We start from the raw sequence: 16,672 nt of genomic DNA, 5'->3' as shown, positions 1-16,672 counted from the left end.
AGCTACATGCAAGGCAAATAGCTTACCCACTGTGTTATATCATCTGATCCTCTTAGTTATTTGAAAAAAAAAATTGGAATGGGAAGAGTTTGGGGGCCACACCTAGCAGAATTCAGGGGCTTTTCCTGGCTCTGTGCTTAGGAATAATTCTTGGTGGTACTCAGGGATGTAAACCTTAAAACCATATGATGTTGGAATAACCTTTTTTTTTTTTTTTTTTGGTTTTTGGTTTTTGGGTCACACCCTGCAGTGCTCAGGGGTTACTCCTGGCTCTAGGCTCAGAAATCGCCCCTGGCAGGCTCAGGGGACCATATGGGACGTCAGGATTCGAACCACTGACCTTCTGCATGAGAGGCAAACGCCTTACATCCATGCTATATCTCCAGCCCCAGGAATAACCCATTTTTATTTAACTTTACTTATTTATTTATTGGTTGGTTGGTTGGTTGGTTGGTTGAGCCACACCCAACAGTGCTCAGATACTACTCCTAGCTCTCAAAAATCACCCCTGGCAGGCTGGGGGGCCATATGGAATGCTGGGAATCTAACCAGGTACCTCCCTGGTCTGCTGCATGCAAGGTAAATGCCCTACCATTGTGCTATCTCGCTGGCCCCAAGGAATAACCAGTTTTCATTCTATTCAGGATAATTCTTCATGCTGGTGCTTGTCACTCATTGGATTAAAGCACCTTTGAATTGAAGCTCCTTTTGGATTGGCCCCTTCCCCTACCTGTCTTTTATTTCCCAATACAGATGTCTCTGGGAGAAATGGCTGGCAGTTCTTATTTTCCACAATTGGGCTATTCTGCCTGTTGGCCTTAGTACTAGGAGCAGAAAGCTTGTGGTGGAATTTTCCTGGACCTGGACCATCACCTTCAATTTTATGTGGATTATTTTCTGTGTCAGCATTTGTTTCCAGACCCGCATCTCCCCCAATTCCTTGGGATTGGGCTGTGAAGCTTCTGTTTCAATATGGGATGTGGGATTTGTGCCTGGGTCAGCTGCATGCAAGACAAGTGCCCTACAAGCTGTACTCTTACTGGCCCCTCATCATCCTTATAGTCCAGGAGTACAGCTGTAGTTTCTGCTATAACATCTGCATTTTAGGCAGAAGAGAGTTGGGCAGACATGAAGACACACACCTTTCTTTTCTATGCCTATATCATATATGTGATATATTGCAGATTTTCACTGAACTGTCATCTAGCCCACAGCGAGGGTGTTGGGAAATGGATTATTCATTATGAATAGACACGGGCTTAATTAAAAAGTAAAACAATATTAGCAAAGGAAGAATGGATGTTGCAGACAACAAACTTTTCAATAGAAAGTGGCAATTCTCTGTGCCTTTGGGGAGCTCTATCTGGGAATGGAAGTGTGAAAATACATCAAAGAAAGAAAATAATACAAATGAGAGTTTCTGAGCTTGATACTAAGCAGAGACATTTGGAGGGGCAGCAAGAGGTACCTGAGTGAAAAAGGATGCTCAGAAGAGAGCTACTGAAAGCATTGGGGCCACACTCCTGGTGGGTTTGGGAGCATGTGTGGTTCTGAAAATTGATCCAAGGCCAGCCATATACAAAGTAAGGGCCCTACATGCAGTACATCTCTCCAGCAGCCAGCATGGTTTGATGCCTAGACCACTATGGTTTTCTGAGTACTACCAGGAGTGACTCCTGAACAAAAAGCCAGGAGTATGCTCTGAAAAAGGAAAGAGCTTATTTCACTAACTGAAATCTGTCCTTTTTCCTTCCTGATGGATGTGTCTCTTTCAGCCTTCCTCCCCATGATATCCCAAGTTGGTTCCAAATTTTCATCATTTTTAATTATTATTGCCTCTTGGGCATTTATTTTTTTCTGTATCTCTCTTTTTTTTTTGCTTTTGTTTTTGGGTCACACCTGGCAGTGCTCAGAGATTATTCCTGGGGGCACTAGGGGACCATATGTGATTGAGTCCATGGCAGCTGCATATAAGACAAATGTTGTATTATCTCTCTGACCCTCTTTTTCTTTCAAAAGCTGATCTTGTCATCTTGTCTCAAGTTCAAAGTCCTTTGGAAATTTCTTTAAAAAATTTTTACCAATTAATTTTAAAATTAATTTTTTATTTAGGCATCATGATTTACAAAGTTTTTAATGGCTGAGTTTCAGGTCTACAATTTTCCAATACCTATCCCTTTACCAGTGTCAACTTCTATCTACCAAAGTCTTCATTTTCCTTCCAACTCCAAATAATTTTTAACCGTTAAAACTGAAGTATTATGACTTATAATACTGTTATAATACTCTGGCCCCTAATTATACTTTCTATGCACACATTGTTTCAACACCACACTCATCCCAGAGTTCTTGTTTCCCAAGGGCCCTCCCATTATTCCTGACCCCTTGGTTCTTTTTGTTTGTTTTTGGAGGGCCACACCTCAAAACCTGGCCATCAGGAATCAATCTGGGTGGTGCATAGGGGATCATATAGGATGCTTGGACCAAACTTGGGTCAGCTGAGTTTAAAGCAAGCATCCTACCCATTATATTATCTGTTTAGCCCACTCCCCATTAGTTCTGTAGACAAAATATCCAGTTCTGATGACTTTAGCCAGTTGTTCTCTAATTATTTTTCTTTATATTCCCCCATATGGAAGAAATCTTTTTTTTACTTATTGTGGAGGTGGTGACACCTACACATAAAGATAAACATTAAAGATAAACAACTGAAGTTTCACAAAATTGTAAATCAATTATAATTGAAAAGAACTTTTTTAAAACTTTATCTTTCTTTTTGTAGATATATAAATGAAAAAATTAATAGTGTTAATAATTCTATGCTAACACAGTTTTAAATTAACATGAAATAAATAAAAAATAAATCCTACAAATATATGTTAGAGTGAAGAAATGAAAATTAAGAAAGATTTGTGCTCGGGGCCAGTGAGGTGGTGCTAGAGGTAAGGCATCTAACTTGCAAGCACTAGCCAAGGAAGGACCGTGGTTCAATCCCCCGGAGTCCCATATGGTTCCCCCAAGCCAGGGGCAATTTCTGAGCGTTTAGCCAGGAGTAACCCCTGAGCATCAAACGGGTGTGGCCCAAAAAACCAAAAAAAAAAAAAAAAAAGAAAGATTTGTGCTCGCTTTGGCAGCACATATACTAAAATTGGAATTATACAGAGATTAGTATGGCCCCTGTGCAAGGATGACATGCAAATTCGTAAAGTGTTCCATTATAAAATTAAAAAAAGAAGGAAAAGTAAGAAAGATTTAAGGGAAAAATCTTGAGAAAGAATAAATTCTTAAAAATTCTTTAAAAAAATTCTGAAGGGAAAGAATAATAGTGTGTTTACTCTAAAAAGGGGATATTGGGACTGGAGTGACAGCACTGCAGGAGGGCGTTTGCCCTGAACATGGAGGACTCCAGACAGACCTGTGTTTGATTCCTGGCATCCCATATTACATCCCCAAGCCAGGAGCAATTTCTGAGCGCATAGCCAGAGTAACTCCTGAGCATCACAGAGTGTGGCCCAAAAGCAAACAAAATATAAACTTAAATTAAATTAAATTTAAAAAATCTCTTATAAAACTGGTTTCAGTGTTATAAATTCCCAAAGCCATTGCCTGTCCATAAAACTGTCATTTCTTGAAATCTGTGACTGGGAAGATTATGTGGCCAGTTCTCTTCCCTGCTCTGTGGTTTAGGACACAGGAAGGAAGAAGGAAAGAACGTCCTTCCTTAGGTGATCCCTGCTGGCCCTGGTTGACCCCTTTACTTCTAAGCAGGTAGTTATGTGCCTGTCCTTTCAGACACTACAGTTGTTAAGTTCATTAGCCATAGACTTGGCATTTGTATGTTTGGGGGGTAATGGTATCGGGGACCCTCAACAGGTCATGCAGATATCAAACACTGCCAAATAGGTCTCCTCAACTCACTCTCTTCCCCACCCACTTCTGCCCCAGTGGTATGTTGTCACTCACATCTACCCTCTGCAGCCCCACTCCTCAGGGCCTTTGGACATGTGCACTTGGTCACAGCCCATCCTTCCTCTTCTTACCTACCCGCCACCTTGTCACCACCTCGCCATATCCTTGTTGCTCTGCAGGGCTCATTCTCCTATTTCAGCACCAGGAACCACAACAGAAAAGTTCAAATGACATTCAAATTGCTGGTGTAGAGAGTTCAGGCGCCCTCTGGTGATAACCAAAATAATTCCTTCCTGCTCCAGTTATTGACGGCAATATAAAACAGCACCCATTGTATCATATGCCAGGATTCTGTTGTTGGTAATTTAATGGGACATAGCAGGGATGACTGGGCTTGGCTTATGACATTTACCTTTCAAAATGGTCCCAAAGACTCCTGCCCCCATGTTCTGCATGGCTTTGTCTATTCTCCCCTTTAATAGCTGTCTAGGTTGGTCTGCTGGACTAATCAAATGTGGCAGAAGTGAGTATAGGTCACTTCTGTATCTCAGGCTCTGAAAGATATTGTGGTTTCTTTCTCTGGCTTGGATCACTTGCTCTGTAGGGAGACAGCTGCCATGTCTTAGGAGAGACATTCAAATATAGAAAAACCTGTCTGGTGAGGATCTGAGCATGCACAACAAAGGCTCCAAACATGTGTGAGCTTGGAGCAGATTCTCAGGCACAGAAAGGCTTAAATCAGGGGTCTCAAACTCTCGACCCGCGGGGCCGTTTGTGGCCCTCTGTACAACATTTTGTGGCCCGCGGCCGGCCTTCAAATATCGCAGTTCTGTTTGGGGTATGCAAATGTTTAATGCGATTTTTTTCTTACTAATGCGATTTTTTTATTGCGAATATTCGGTAAGCGAAATCCCTTATGCGGCCCTGCCTCACCCCGACTTTGCCTCGTGCGGCCCCCAGGTAAATTGAGTTTGAGACCCCTGGCTTAAATGATGGAAACTCTGGTCAGAAGCTTGAATGCAACTTTATGAGAGATGAACTCAGAACCACCCAGACCAGAGAGGTCTTGCTCCTTTGTCAGAAGCTACCCTGAATAAGAGCTGTTTATTGTTTCAAGTAGTTGGATTTTTGGGGAACTAGTTATATGACTGATCCACTGTATCCAAGCCTTTCATAGGGAAGATTCCTCATGCCTGGGGCAAATGCAGCTATAGGCTGCTTCTCTCACATAGCTAGTACCTGGGCTGAGATATGGCCTACCTGTGCTTGGCTGCTCACAGCATAGTTAGCTGGACAGATAGCACAACAGGTAGGGAGTTTAACTTACATGTGGCCAAACCCGTGGTTTGGCCTTCAGCACAGCTAGAAGTGATCCCTGAGTATAGAACCAGGAGTAGCCCCTGAACATTTCTGGGTGTGGTCCCCCAAAATAAGAAAAGAAATCACAGAATTATGACTTGGATTTGAGAAGAATGGGTGTGTCTTGAAAGGAAGCATTTATTTATTTCCAGAGACCAAGGAAGAAGACAAGTGCTTCCTTTTGGCTTCACCTCAGAGGTCATGTGGCAAGCCCAGGTTTCCAGGAAGGGGAGTTGACTGAGCCTCTCCACCTTGTAGAAGAGTAAGAGGGGCAAGGGCCAAGATGGTCACCATCTTTGTAAAATTTTGTCTAACATACTCACTTTGGGTCTTGTATCTAGAGGACCCCGGTGTGGACGAAGTTCAATTTGTTTTTCATATGTTTATCTTTTATTACAGAGCATTTATTATAAGGCATATCATTAGAAGAGAAGAGTAGATGGAAAATTATAAATTCGGCCCTACAAGTGATGCAGATCCCAACAACAGCTTTGCACTGGAGGAGACAGATATGGAGAAAGCTTCCTAATGAAGGCTTCACAGGCTTTATTCAGGGTCTGGGACTTTATCCCAAGAACAATTGTTGTTTCCTGATTGGACTAAATTTTCATTTGGACATTATTTGCATTTTAATAAGAGCACACTGGCTAAAGTGTGGGGACTGGATTGGAAATAGGATATTGGTAGAATATTTAAAACATTACTGCAGATATTGACACTCTAGGTGAAGATGACATTGTGTGTGTGTGTGTGTGTGTGTGTGCGCGCGCGTGTGCGCGCACACGCTTTAGCATTGATTTGTGACCTTGAGGGTCAAAGATGGTCTTTATTGAATCTTGTCTTCCACTCTTCATGCCCTGAGCAATTCCACCCCACAAGGGACCTGGGACAGTTGGGTAACCCTTTGTAACAAATACAAAGCAGAGACAGACAATGCTTTTCAAAGGCAGCTGTCCATGTTCTTAAGAACTCTGCTTTGGGTCTGGGACGATAGCGGGTAGGGTGTTTAACTTGCACATGGGTTTGATCCCTGCATCCCATATGCTTCCCTGAGCCTGCCAGGAGCGATTTCTGAGCACAGAGCCAGGAATAACCCCTAAGTGCTGCTGCCAGGGGTGGCCCCAAGACAACAAAACAAACAAACAAACAAACAAAAAGAACTCTGCTTTGTGCTTCTATGAAGGTTTTGTCCTGGACCTAGGGCCTGAAAAACTGGAAAATGCTCTCTGGCTCCCTCTGGAGTGAGTTCACCCCACTGGTCAGTTCACAGGTTGTTCTGGGATCTAGTGTAGTGCAATCAGCAGTGGGGGAGATGGGGACTTGGTGGCCTGGCTCCATTCTTTCACTTTGGGCAAAGTGAATGGTTTGTTGGAACAGAAAGACTACTGCAGTTTAGAAAAAAGCACCGCCTGGGTCAGATTAGCAGGTCAGGTTAGCATGAGTCAGTGCTCTGCACACAAGCCTCTCTCTACCTGTGAATTCCCACAAGAAATGGAACAGAATTTCATTGCCAACCCCCTAGCAACTAAGTCACCTCTTTACTGAGTCCCTGACTTCTGCTGCGTGTGCTTTGTGTCACAAACCTCCTTAGAAGACCATTTACTCATTCCATTCTGGCAGTATTTATTCAGCACTTCTAGATTTTTCTTCTCTGGATTCCTGCTATAAGGATGCCAGCACTTATAACTGCAATTTTAAAATATGTTGGCTAATGTATGTGTCAGACAAGAGCTTGTACATTATCCTAAATTTCTTCCTTACTAACTTTAGTAAGCAGGTTCTCATTATGCCCATTTTATAGATGAATCAGTGAAGTGCCCAGAATATTAGTAGATTTTTTTTTTTGTCCTAGAGGTTTGTCTTTTATTGGAGGTGATAATGCAGTCACTCACCCTTGCCTTGAAATTTGGGGAGGGGGGCATGCCCAGCAGTGCTCAGGGGCTACTCCTAGCTCTGAGCTTAGAAGTCACTCCTGGCAGGCTTGGGGGACCATATGGGATGCCGGGGATTGAACCAGGTCTGTCCCAGGTCAGCAGCATGAAAGGCAAACACCCTACCGCTGTGCTATCACTCCAGCCCAAAACATTTTTTTTTTTTGGTTTTTGGGCCACACCCGTTTGACGCTCAGGGGTTACTCCTGGATATGCGCTCAGAAATCGCCCCTGGCTTGGGGGGACCATATGGGACGCTGGGGAACGAACCGTGGTCCATCCTACGCTAGCACTTGCAAGGCAGACACCTTACCTCTAGCGCCACCTTCCCGGCCCCAGCCCAAAACATTTTAATTATTTTAATAATTTTAGGCTAGGGGTTGTCATAGTGTGAGTCCTTGGTGAGCAGCATTACTGTGAACTTGTCAGAAATGTAATTTCCAGAGCTACTGAGGCCTACTGAATCAGAAACTTAAAACTTCAGGTAGCAATTGGAGTTTTATTATGATGGGGACACTCCTGGAGATGATCCGGAGGAAATCATACAGTGCTGGGCATAGAACCCAGAGTTCTTACATGCCAAGCATGCCCTCCAGCCCTTTGCATTATCTCCCTATCCAAAAATTAGTTTATGGTTTAGCAACTTGTTGAAACAGCAGAACCTTGTCCATTTCCCTAATAAATAAATATGAAACTATATTAAAAAATTAGTTCTTGGTTTTGGGCCACATCCAATGGTGCTCAAGGCTTGCTCTAGGTAGTGCTGTGAGAGTATTATGTGGAGTAGGGAATTTAAACTGTGTAGGCCACGACAAGGTAAGAGCCTTAACCACTCAGATTCTCTGAGTTTTTACTTCTTTGTTGGTGTACCTATCTGAGACCCTGGATTTAGGTGTAGATACCTAAGACCCACCCATTTCTGGGAGGGGTCTTGGGAAACAGATATTAGGTGTGACCTTACCTGCAAGACCCCGCCCATTCCTGGGAAGGGTCTTGGAAAAGTTAGAAAAGCCTTGGACCGAGGGGATTCAGCCCCCTTTCTGCGCTGCTGGGCGCTCTGGCTTTTGGGTCTCTGCGTTCTGGTCTTTGACCAGCATGGAGCCCAAAGGGAAAATGGCTAAAAGAAGTTTAGATGCAGGGCCAAGAATAACTAGTGCTTGAAAGGTTATGAGTAGGCCACACACATGTGGTGAATAGGGCATGAATAAAGCTGATGGTTCCTGATGCCTGCCTGTGAGTGAGTTCTATACCCATCGCTCTCCTGGACCCCAGACCCGCCGGTTGATGGGGGTTGCGGAGCCACGTGGCCTGGGATGGCAGAGAAAGATCCATCCATCCTTCACCATCCATCGCCATCCAGCACCATCGTTAATTATTTAATGCAACACTTCTTCTCAGAGATTCTCTGAGTTGTTACATCTACAAATTTACAAGTATATATTTGAATGTTTATATTTCAAACTAGGTTATTGATTGGTTTACAGTCACCATATCACAGCCACTGCTGAAGGGCCAAGTCTGTGAAGGCACCGTGTTTATAGCAGGCCAATACTGACCCTCATCCATGCCATCCTTCTGTGTCACTTTATGACTGTTTTGTGGATTTTTCCATTTCCAGTTACTTATTATTATAACTAACTTAATTTTCTTGCATACTATTGTAAACAAAGTAAGAAATAATAATATTTCATGTTTTATATTTTGGGCCACACCCAGAAGTAACCCAGGGTTCTGGCTCTGCACACTGGTGGTGTTTGAGGAGCCATATAAGATGCCAGGGATAAAATCTGGGTTATTTGCATGCAAAGCAAATGCTTTACAGGATATACTATTGCTCAGGAACCAACAGAGTAATATTACCATGTCCTCCCCCAAATCTTTCTCCATCTCATTCCAGGTGGCAACAAGAGAGCACAGCTGGAGAAAGTGAGAATTTTCAGCTAAGTATTTTTCTATCTGGTTGTTGTTTTCTCATCACATTTGTCAGCAATGACTCAGGTCTGACTTGAGTGAAAGTGTGTGAATTCCTTAATTGTCACACACTATTAGTGTTTTTCCACATTTAATCTCAACCTAAGAGAGAGTGAAAATAAACACAGAGAAACCCAAGCTACTACCTAGTTCACAGCTGAGCATCTTGTCAGCTGAGTGAAAGTTCTGACTATATCCCTAAATTCAGTCAACACAGGAACTTTTTGCTTCCTTGTGCAGGCCCTTGACAAATGCTAAGGCACAGAATGGGCTTCCAGCTTGTCTGGTCCTTGTGTTAGAGGATGTAGTAATTTCACTGATAACTAGAACTGGAAAGTTTTTTTTTTTTGTTTGTTTTTTGGGGGGTCACAATCGGTAGCACTCAGGGGTTACTCCTGGCTCTAGGCTCAGAAATCGCTCCTGGCAGGCTTGGGGGACCATATGGGATGCCGGGATTCGAACCACCATCCTTCTGCATGCAAGGCAAATGCCTTATCTCCATGCAATCTCTCCAACCTCTAGAATCTGGAAAGTTTCAAGGGTTGGGCTCATAATTCGTTCCCAAATGATCCTGGGCCTCACCATTTCAAGTATCCCACTGGTACATATTCCTAAATTTGAATCCAGGTTCTGGAACTTACAAGCCATGTGAACTTGGGTAAATTCCTTGACCTCTCTGGGCCTCAGATTCCTACTGTGAAAGCAGAGTGGCAATTTCCACATTGTAGGTTTGTTGTAAAGATGGATTATATATAGCATAGAGGCACCACTCACAAGTTATGGACCTAGAATAGGTTTCTTAGCCTCTCAATATTTGTTTCCTCTCCAGTAATGTTAATAGAATGAAACCCATAGGTTTGTGTGTGGTGAAAAATTATGAAAATCTTATATACAAGTTACATGATAGTACTCTGGCAATATAAGCTTTTATTAGTAGTAAACACATACTATAGTGCCTGGAATATAGTGGATCCTCAATAAATGGTGAATTCTACTACTAGTTTCTATCCTTTTTTGGAGGGGCACACTCAGTGGTACTTAGAGGCTACTTCAGGTTCTGTGTGAGGACTATTCAGTAGAATTGAACCTGGGCCTCCTGCATATAAAACATGTACTCCAGACCATTGAGCTTTCTCTCTGGCCCCTCCACCCTTTTTAAAAAATGATATTTGGAGGGGGGCAGACAGGGAGATGAATCAGAGAACTAGGATCAAACTTGCATGCTGGAGTCCTGAGTTTGATCCATAACAATGCATAGTCCTGTGAGCATGGAGCTGGGAGTAGCTTCTTGAACACTTCGGGTATGGTCCCAAAACAAAACCCTTTGCGATTTCTTGTGGTGACTGGAGGGGTCTCACATGCACTAGGAATCCTAAGCAATGAAGTTGCTGGGATCTCCCCTTCATGGCCCTCACACTTGCAAGGCAGGTGCACCACCACTATTTCCTCCCTTAACTTGAAGACAGCTTGGGTCTGACATGCCAAAGACATGACAGTTTCTGAGGTCAGGTCCTAAATCTCCCTAATGTCTTGGAAGAAGGATTGTGAGCTCACCTCAGGCTCATGCCCCTCCTGTCAGCTGCTGTCTGACTCTGCTCTCAAGTGTCTCTCACTTTGTTCTGACTTCACATTTCAATCCTGGGCCCTTCTCATAGGTCAATTGGGCCAGAGCTAAGTCCCCACTCTTACTCATCAGCTGTGCAATTTTTAAAAATATATTAACATACAGTTTATTTATTGATTTATTGGTTTCTGGACCCACCCAGTTGTGTTCAGAGCTGACTCTTGGCTCTGCACTCAGGGATCACTCCTGGTGGGCTGAGAGGATCATATGAGATGTTGAGGTTTGAACTCTGGTCCCCCTGTCCTCACCCTTACCTGCCTCTTTGGCAGACATCTTTCTTTTCTCTCTCTCTCTCTCTCTCTCTCTCTCTCTCTCTCTCTCTTTCTCTCTCTCTCTGTCTCTCTCTCTGTCTCTCTCTCTGTCTCTCTCTCAGACACTGTTGTTTGCAATATTGTTAGTGAAGGGGTATCATACATATCACTTTATTCCTTTCAGTGCCCAGTTCTTGTCCAGAGTGGTCATTTCCAACTATTATTGTCAAAATGGTCTCTTCTCTGCTCTAACTACACTCCCCCATTATTTGTGGCAAGCATGGACTGGTTTTCCTGACCCTCGTCTCTATTGTCTTTGGATAATAATACCATACTATCTTTTATTTATATTCCACAAATAAGAAATAAGTGTGATAATTCTATGTTTATCCTCTCCCCCTGACTCATTTTGCTTTGCATAATACTCTATACTATTCATGTATCAGAAAATGAAAGTAGGATACAGGTAAGCAAATTAAGATGGGGTCAGCAAACTGGTAGCTTTATTCATAAGGGAAATTTGGTGGCTCAAAATAAGGTTGCCAACCCCAATTTGATTCCTGGTGCCACCTAATGCTGGTGCCCCCAGCATCATTGGGTGCTGCCCTGCAGACCACAGGGCACAGGGCCAAGATGGCTGGGTCATTCCCAATACCCACAGGGCCTAAGTAGTACCACATCCTTGGTTCTTTGCATTGAACCTTCAGCCTAGTTGACCAAGAATCGCTAGAAGGGGCTCCAGGACCCAAAGTAACTTAAAAAAGGGGGTTAGGGCCTTACCTTGCATGCTGAAGACCTAAATTCAATTCCCAGAACCCCACATGGTCACCTGAGCACCACTAGGAGTGATCCCTGAATGTAGAACCAGAAATAAAGGGTAAATAACATCAGGTGTGGCCCAAAAACAAAAAAGGGGGATATAATGTATAAATTATTTAGATCAAAGAAATTTGGCCACAGATACATACTTTAGTGGAAGAAGATGATGATAAAACCACAGAGGCGGCCTCCCAATTCTTACCACAGACTGTGTTCTTTACACTGACTGTATAGAAAGAGGAGGTACAGTAAATGCACCCCATATACACCTCAACCCAGGCCCTTTGCCTGGTCTATATTGTGAATTGGGGGACAAAAAGAAAAAAAAACCCACAGAGGCAGACACATCTAGTGACTAGAATGAGGCCTCTATAGGCAAAGGTGTCAAATTTCTGGCAAACCAGGGAAGCTAGAAGCAGTTCAGAAGAGTTTATGTTGTTTTTTGGGCCACACTCTGCAGTGCCACTCAGGGGTTACTCTTGGCTCTGCACTCAGAAATTATTCCTGGAAGGCTTAGGGGACCATATGGGATGCTGGGGATCAAACCTGGGTCTGCCACGCCCAAGGCAAATGCCCTACCCATTGTCTATTGTTCCAGTCCCTCTCCCTTTCCCTCTACCTCTCTCTCTCTCCCTTTCCCGCTCCCTCTCTCTTTCTCTCTCTCTCCCTTCTCTCTCTCCCCTCTCTCCCCTCTCTCTGTCCCCTCTAATCTCTCTCTCTCTCTCCACACACACACACACACACACACACACACACACACACACACACACACACACACACACACACACACACCACCACCACCACCACCACCACCACCACCACCACCACCACAGTACTGTTGGCCTTGAATCCAGTTTCTTATGTCCAAAACTGTGAGACAATTAATTTCTTCTCTTTATTTTTTGTTGACATTTTGTCCCAGAAATGATGGGACATGAACACAGGTGGGCTTGGAAGGTAACTACCTAAAGGGTGCATTACTGTTATTGGAATGTACAAAATTGATATTTAAAACATCTAATAATCATATAGGAATGGGGCTGACTAATCAGAAAGGGCATGAAACATGAGCAGTTTTTCTGCTCATTCTTGTGTGTAGAGGTTAAATAGTAGCATATAGATAGGCTTGGAGCTCCAGCGATGATGACTTTGTACAACAGACAGACTAGACTTCCTGGCAGACATCCATTATTATGCTACCTACATGGGAGAATAGACTCAAATTTGTTATGGCTCTGGTATTTTTGCCTTTTAAATCTTCCTCAGCCCAAGACCTAGTTTTTTGTTTTGTTTTGTTTTTGGGCCACACTTGGTGACACTCAGGGGTTACTCCTGGCTATGCACTCAGAAATTGCTCCTGGCTTGGGGGACTATATGGGACACCAGAGGATCAAAAGGCAGTTCATCCTAGCTTAGCGCATGCAAGGCAAATGCCCTGTCACTTGCATGCTACCGATCCTGCCCACCCCCAGACCTAAATTTAAGTGCTATTCAATCTATGAAATATTGGGAAATCTGAATAAATGATGGGTAGGAAAATATTTTACAAATTCTCCAGCCCATAGCTGATTCTCTGCCCCCAACCCACTCTATATTCTTTTAAAAAACATTATTTTAATTAAAGTAGGTAAAGAAATAAATAAAATAGAGTCAAGGGAATTCTTCCCTTTTATCCTACCATGGCTCAAATAATTGTTTAGGAAATACAAATTAATTCTTGAAGTCATAGATTTTCCGGAAGCAGAAAAAGATAAAAATAAGGTTGGGGGTATAATAAATGGGTAGGGTATTTGCTTTGCATGTGACCAATCTGAGTTTGATCTATGGTCCACATATGGTTCCTCCAAGTATGCCAGGAATGATTCCTGAGTGTAGAACAAGAAGTAAGTCCTGAGTATAGCTAAATGTAGGCCCGAAACTTTAAAAGGAAAATATGGACATACTTTTATTATTTTAATTATTTTGTTTTATAGTTCTTATTCACTTTCCTTTCCATTTTCATTGTTGTTATGGTAGTGATGATAACTGAGGGTTGTACACACACCTGGCAATGCTGTGTGCACACTTTAGTCAAGGTTCTTTTGCATATTAGCTTACATGCTTGCTTACTGGGTCATGGTGCTCACTGAGGGTTGCACTCTTTCTGTTCTGGTGCTTGCACATGTGTTTAATGCAGATTGCAGTCTAATTGAGGCTGCAGAGCATGAAGGGGGTCACTCTAGTGCTACACATGTGCTTACAGCATTTCCTGGGCTTGGCACTCATACATCCTTTTAGTTGTGGTGCTTGCCAGGGAGATAACCCATTTTTGTGGTGCTTACACATACCTGGCTAATGGGTAGCTGGAAATCACTCTGGAGATGGGGAGTACAGGGAGAGAGAGAGAGAGAGAAACAGAGAGACAGAGAGAGAGAGACAGAGAGAGACAGAGAAAGACAGAGAGACAGAGACAGAGAGACAAGAGGGCTCAAACAGCAAAACTGTCAGGATCATACTTTGTGCATGTGGGAACCTGGAGATTTGGTCTCATGATCTGCTTGCAAGGCAGAACACTTAGCTCCTACACTGCTCTCTGGATTCTGTACAACTTATGTCCTTGAGCACAGTGTTTATGTGTCCACGGATAATGACAAAAGGCCAATAGGAAAGGGGCCAGTCTTTGGTGTTTGGGCTGGATGCTAACAGGATAGCTGAGTAACGTTGTTGAACTAGGGCCAGGATGCTCAATCCCTGTTGGGTGTTAAGAATAAGTTTTAAGGACTGGGACAGATGGATAGACATCTGGGCTCCATCCTTACTTGCTGTATAACCCCAGAAAAGTTACTAAACTTCTCTGAGTCTTACATTCCTCATCAGTAAAATGGAAACAATATAGCCCCTATGACATGGATTTGTCATGGAGCTACAGTGATGTCATATGCCCAATAGGGTAAAAAATGAATCCATGGTCTATCTGTATTCAGATACAGATTTTTCTGCTCTATTAACTCAGCAGGTTGCAAATGAACAAACTGGATTCTGGTTCATTGCCTCAGAATTTTATTACTTCATTCAATAAGTATACTGAATGTACCTTTTATATGCTAGGTGATATAAAGAGTTTGGGAGCAAGCTAGATTATTTTCCATATATATGTATATAAAACATAAACAATATTTAAAAAAATAGTAGAACCAGAGTATGGGTGACTTCCATCCTCTTACTGTCATTTTTTTTCTTCTGAGTTTCTGACAGGTCATGCTTGTCTATCAGTAGATGCTTATTCAGTTACTCATTCTTGCTGGTAGGAATGTTTACAAATCACTTAACATATAAGCCTGTAATACCCTCTACCATAAACTGAAGGCCTCTTGAAAGGCATTCTCTCTTGGGCTACAGCTGACTGTGCTCAGGGCTTTCTCCTGGCTATGCACTCGGGATCACTCCTGGTGCTCAGGACCATATGTCCTGGACAAAATCAACTCAGGTCAGCTATATTCAAGGAAAGCACTTTACTACTGAACTATCACTCCTTCTCATTGAAAGTCTTCCTCCCTCTCTCCCTTCTTCCCTCCCTTATTTCCTTCTCTCTTCTTCCTTCCTTTCTTATTTCCTTTCTTCTTTCTTTTCTTTCTTTTTTCTTTTTCTTCTTCCTTCCTTCTTTTTCTTTCTCTTTTTCTTTTTCTTCTTTCTTTCTCTTCTTTATTTCTTTCCATACACAAATACAGGGTAGGGGCAGAAGGGCCCAGAAAAGAACAGTTCAGTTGGAACCCTATCCACTTACAAAGCAAAATCAAGTCAGCTCAACCAAAGGTAACTAATACTCTGATAGCAGAATGGAATGGGAACATCAACTGACTCTGACAGCCAGTCAGTCAGAAAACATGGATTATCCAAAAGCCTTTTAGCTTTACAGATTTGAAAGGTTCTACAAAGGAGAGCAAACTTCCCATTGTGAAGGAAGTGTTCTAGACAGCTTTTATTTTTCTCTTTCTGTACCATTCTATTTTTGTTTGTTTGTTTTAGGGTCATACCTAAGGCTCAGGAATAACTCCTCTGCACTCAGGAATTACTCCTGGCAGTGCTCAGGGGACCACATAGGATGGAGGTTGAACTTGGGTTGGCTATGTGCAAGGCAAGCACCCTCCCTGATATCTTATCTCTCCAGCTCCACCATGTGGTTTTAAAGCTATAACTTCATAATGTATTTTGATATCTGGTAGAGGATATCTCACTTTTAAAGATTATCTTGTAGAATTCTTTCAGATGAGTTTTGGGGGCCTGGAGATATAGCACAGTGGCGTTTGCCTTGCAAGCAGCCGATCCAGGACCAAAGGTGGTTGGTTCGAATCCCGGTGTCCCATATGGTCCCCTATGCCTGCCAGGAGCTATTTCTGAGCAGACAGCCAGGAGTAACCCCTGAGCAACGCCGGGTGTGGCCCCAAAAGCAAAAAAACAAAAACAAAATAGATGAGTTTTGAGATTAGCTCTTGAAAAATACAGGTATTGAATTTTCAGCCATTCTTGTTTGTGTTAGGGGAACCAAGCCCTTCATCCTGTCCTTGGAAATTCTCAAGGTAGTTGGGAAATACAAACAGAAAGTGTAAAGCCACTATGGGAATCTCATACTGTGGGTAATGAATGGTGGGACACTGGCTCCCAGTGAGAAAGTGAAGTGAGGTATAAATACTATGGGGTCCATTGTTGATCCTAGCTCAGACTATCATGGAGGAGGTGGTTAACTGGAAAGGTGATATTGTATTGGACTTTGATGGATGAGAGGGGCTTATCAACTATAGAAGAGAAGAAACATTTTGAGTGAGGGCATC

The 16,672-nt window shown here is 42.9% G+C and overlaps 2 non-coding genes across 2 annotated transcripts; both read left to right on the top strand.

Moving 5' to 3' along the window:
* The first annotated feature begins 3,118 nt into the window (after window positions 1-3,118).
* On the top strand, window positions 3,119-3,222 carry LOC126012331 (U6 spliceosomal RNA). Its single transcript, XR_007496845.1, has one exon. It is a non-coding gene; the product is annotated as a U6 spliceosomal RNA (small nuclear RNA).
* Window positions 3,223-12,049: 8,827 nt separating this feature from the next.
* Window positions 12,050-12,182, top strand: LOC126012528 (small nucleolar RNA SNORA51). Its single transcript, XR_007496986.1, has one exon. It is a non-coding gene; the product is annotated as a small nucleolar RNA SNORA51 (small nucleolar RNA).
* Window positions 12,183-16,672: the final 4,490 nt, after the last annotated feature.

Source organism: Suncus etruscus, chromosome 6 (assembly GCF_024139225.1).
Source record: "Suncus etruscus isolate mSunEtr1 chromosome 6, mSunEtr1.pri.cur, whole genome shotgun sequence".
Taxonomy (NCBI): domain Eukaryota; kingdom Metazoa; phylum Chordata; class Mammalia; order Eulipotyphla; family Soricidae; genus Suncus; species Suncus etruscus.
This window is presented reverse-complemented; position numbering and strand designations above follow the sequence as displayed.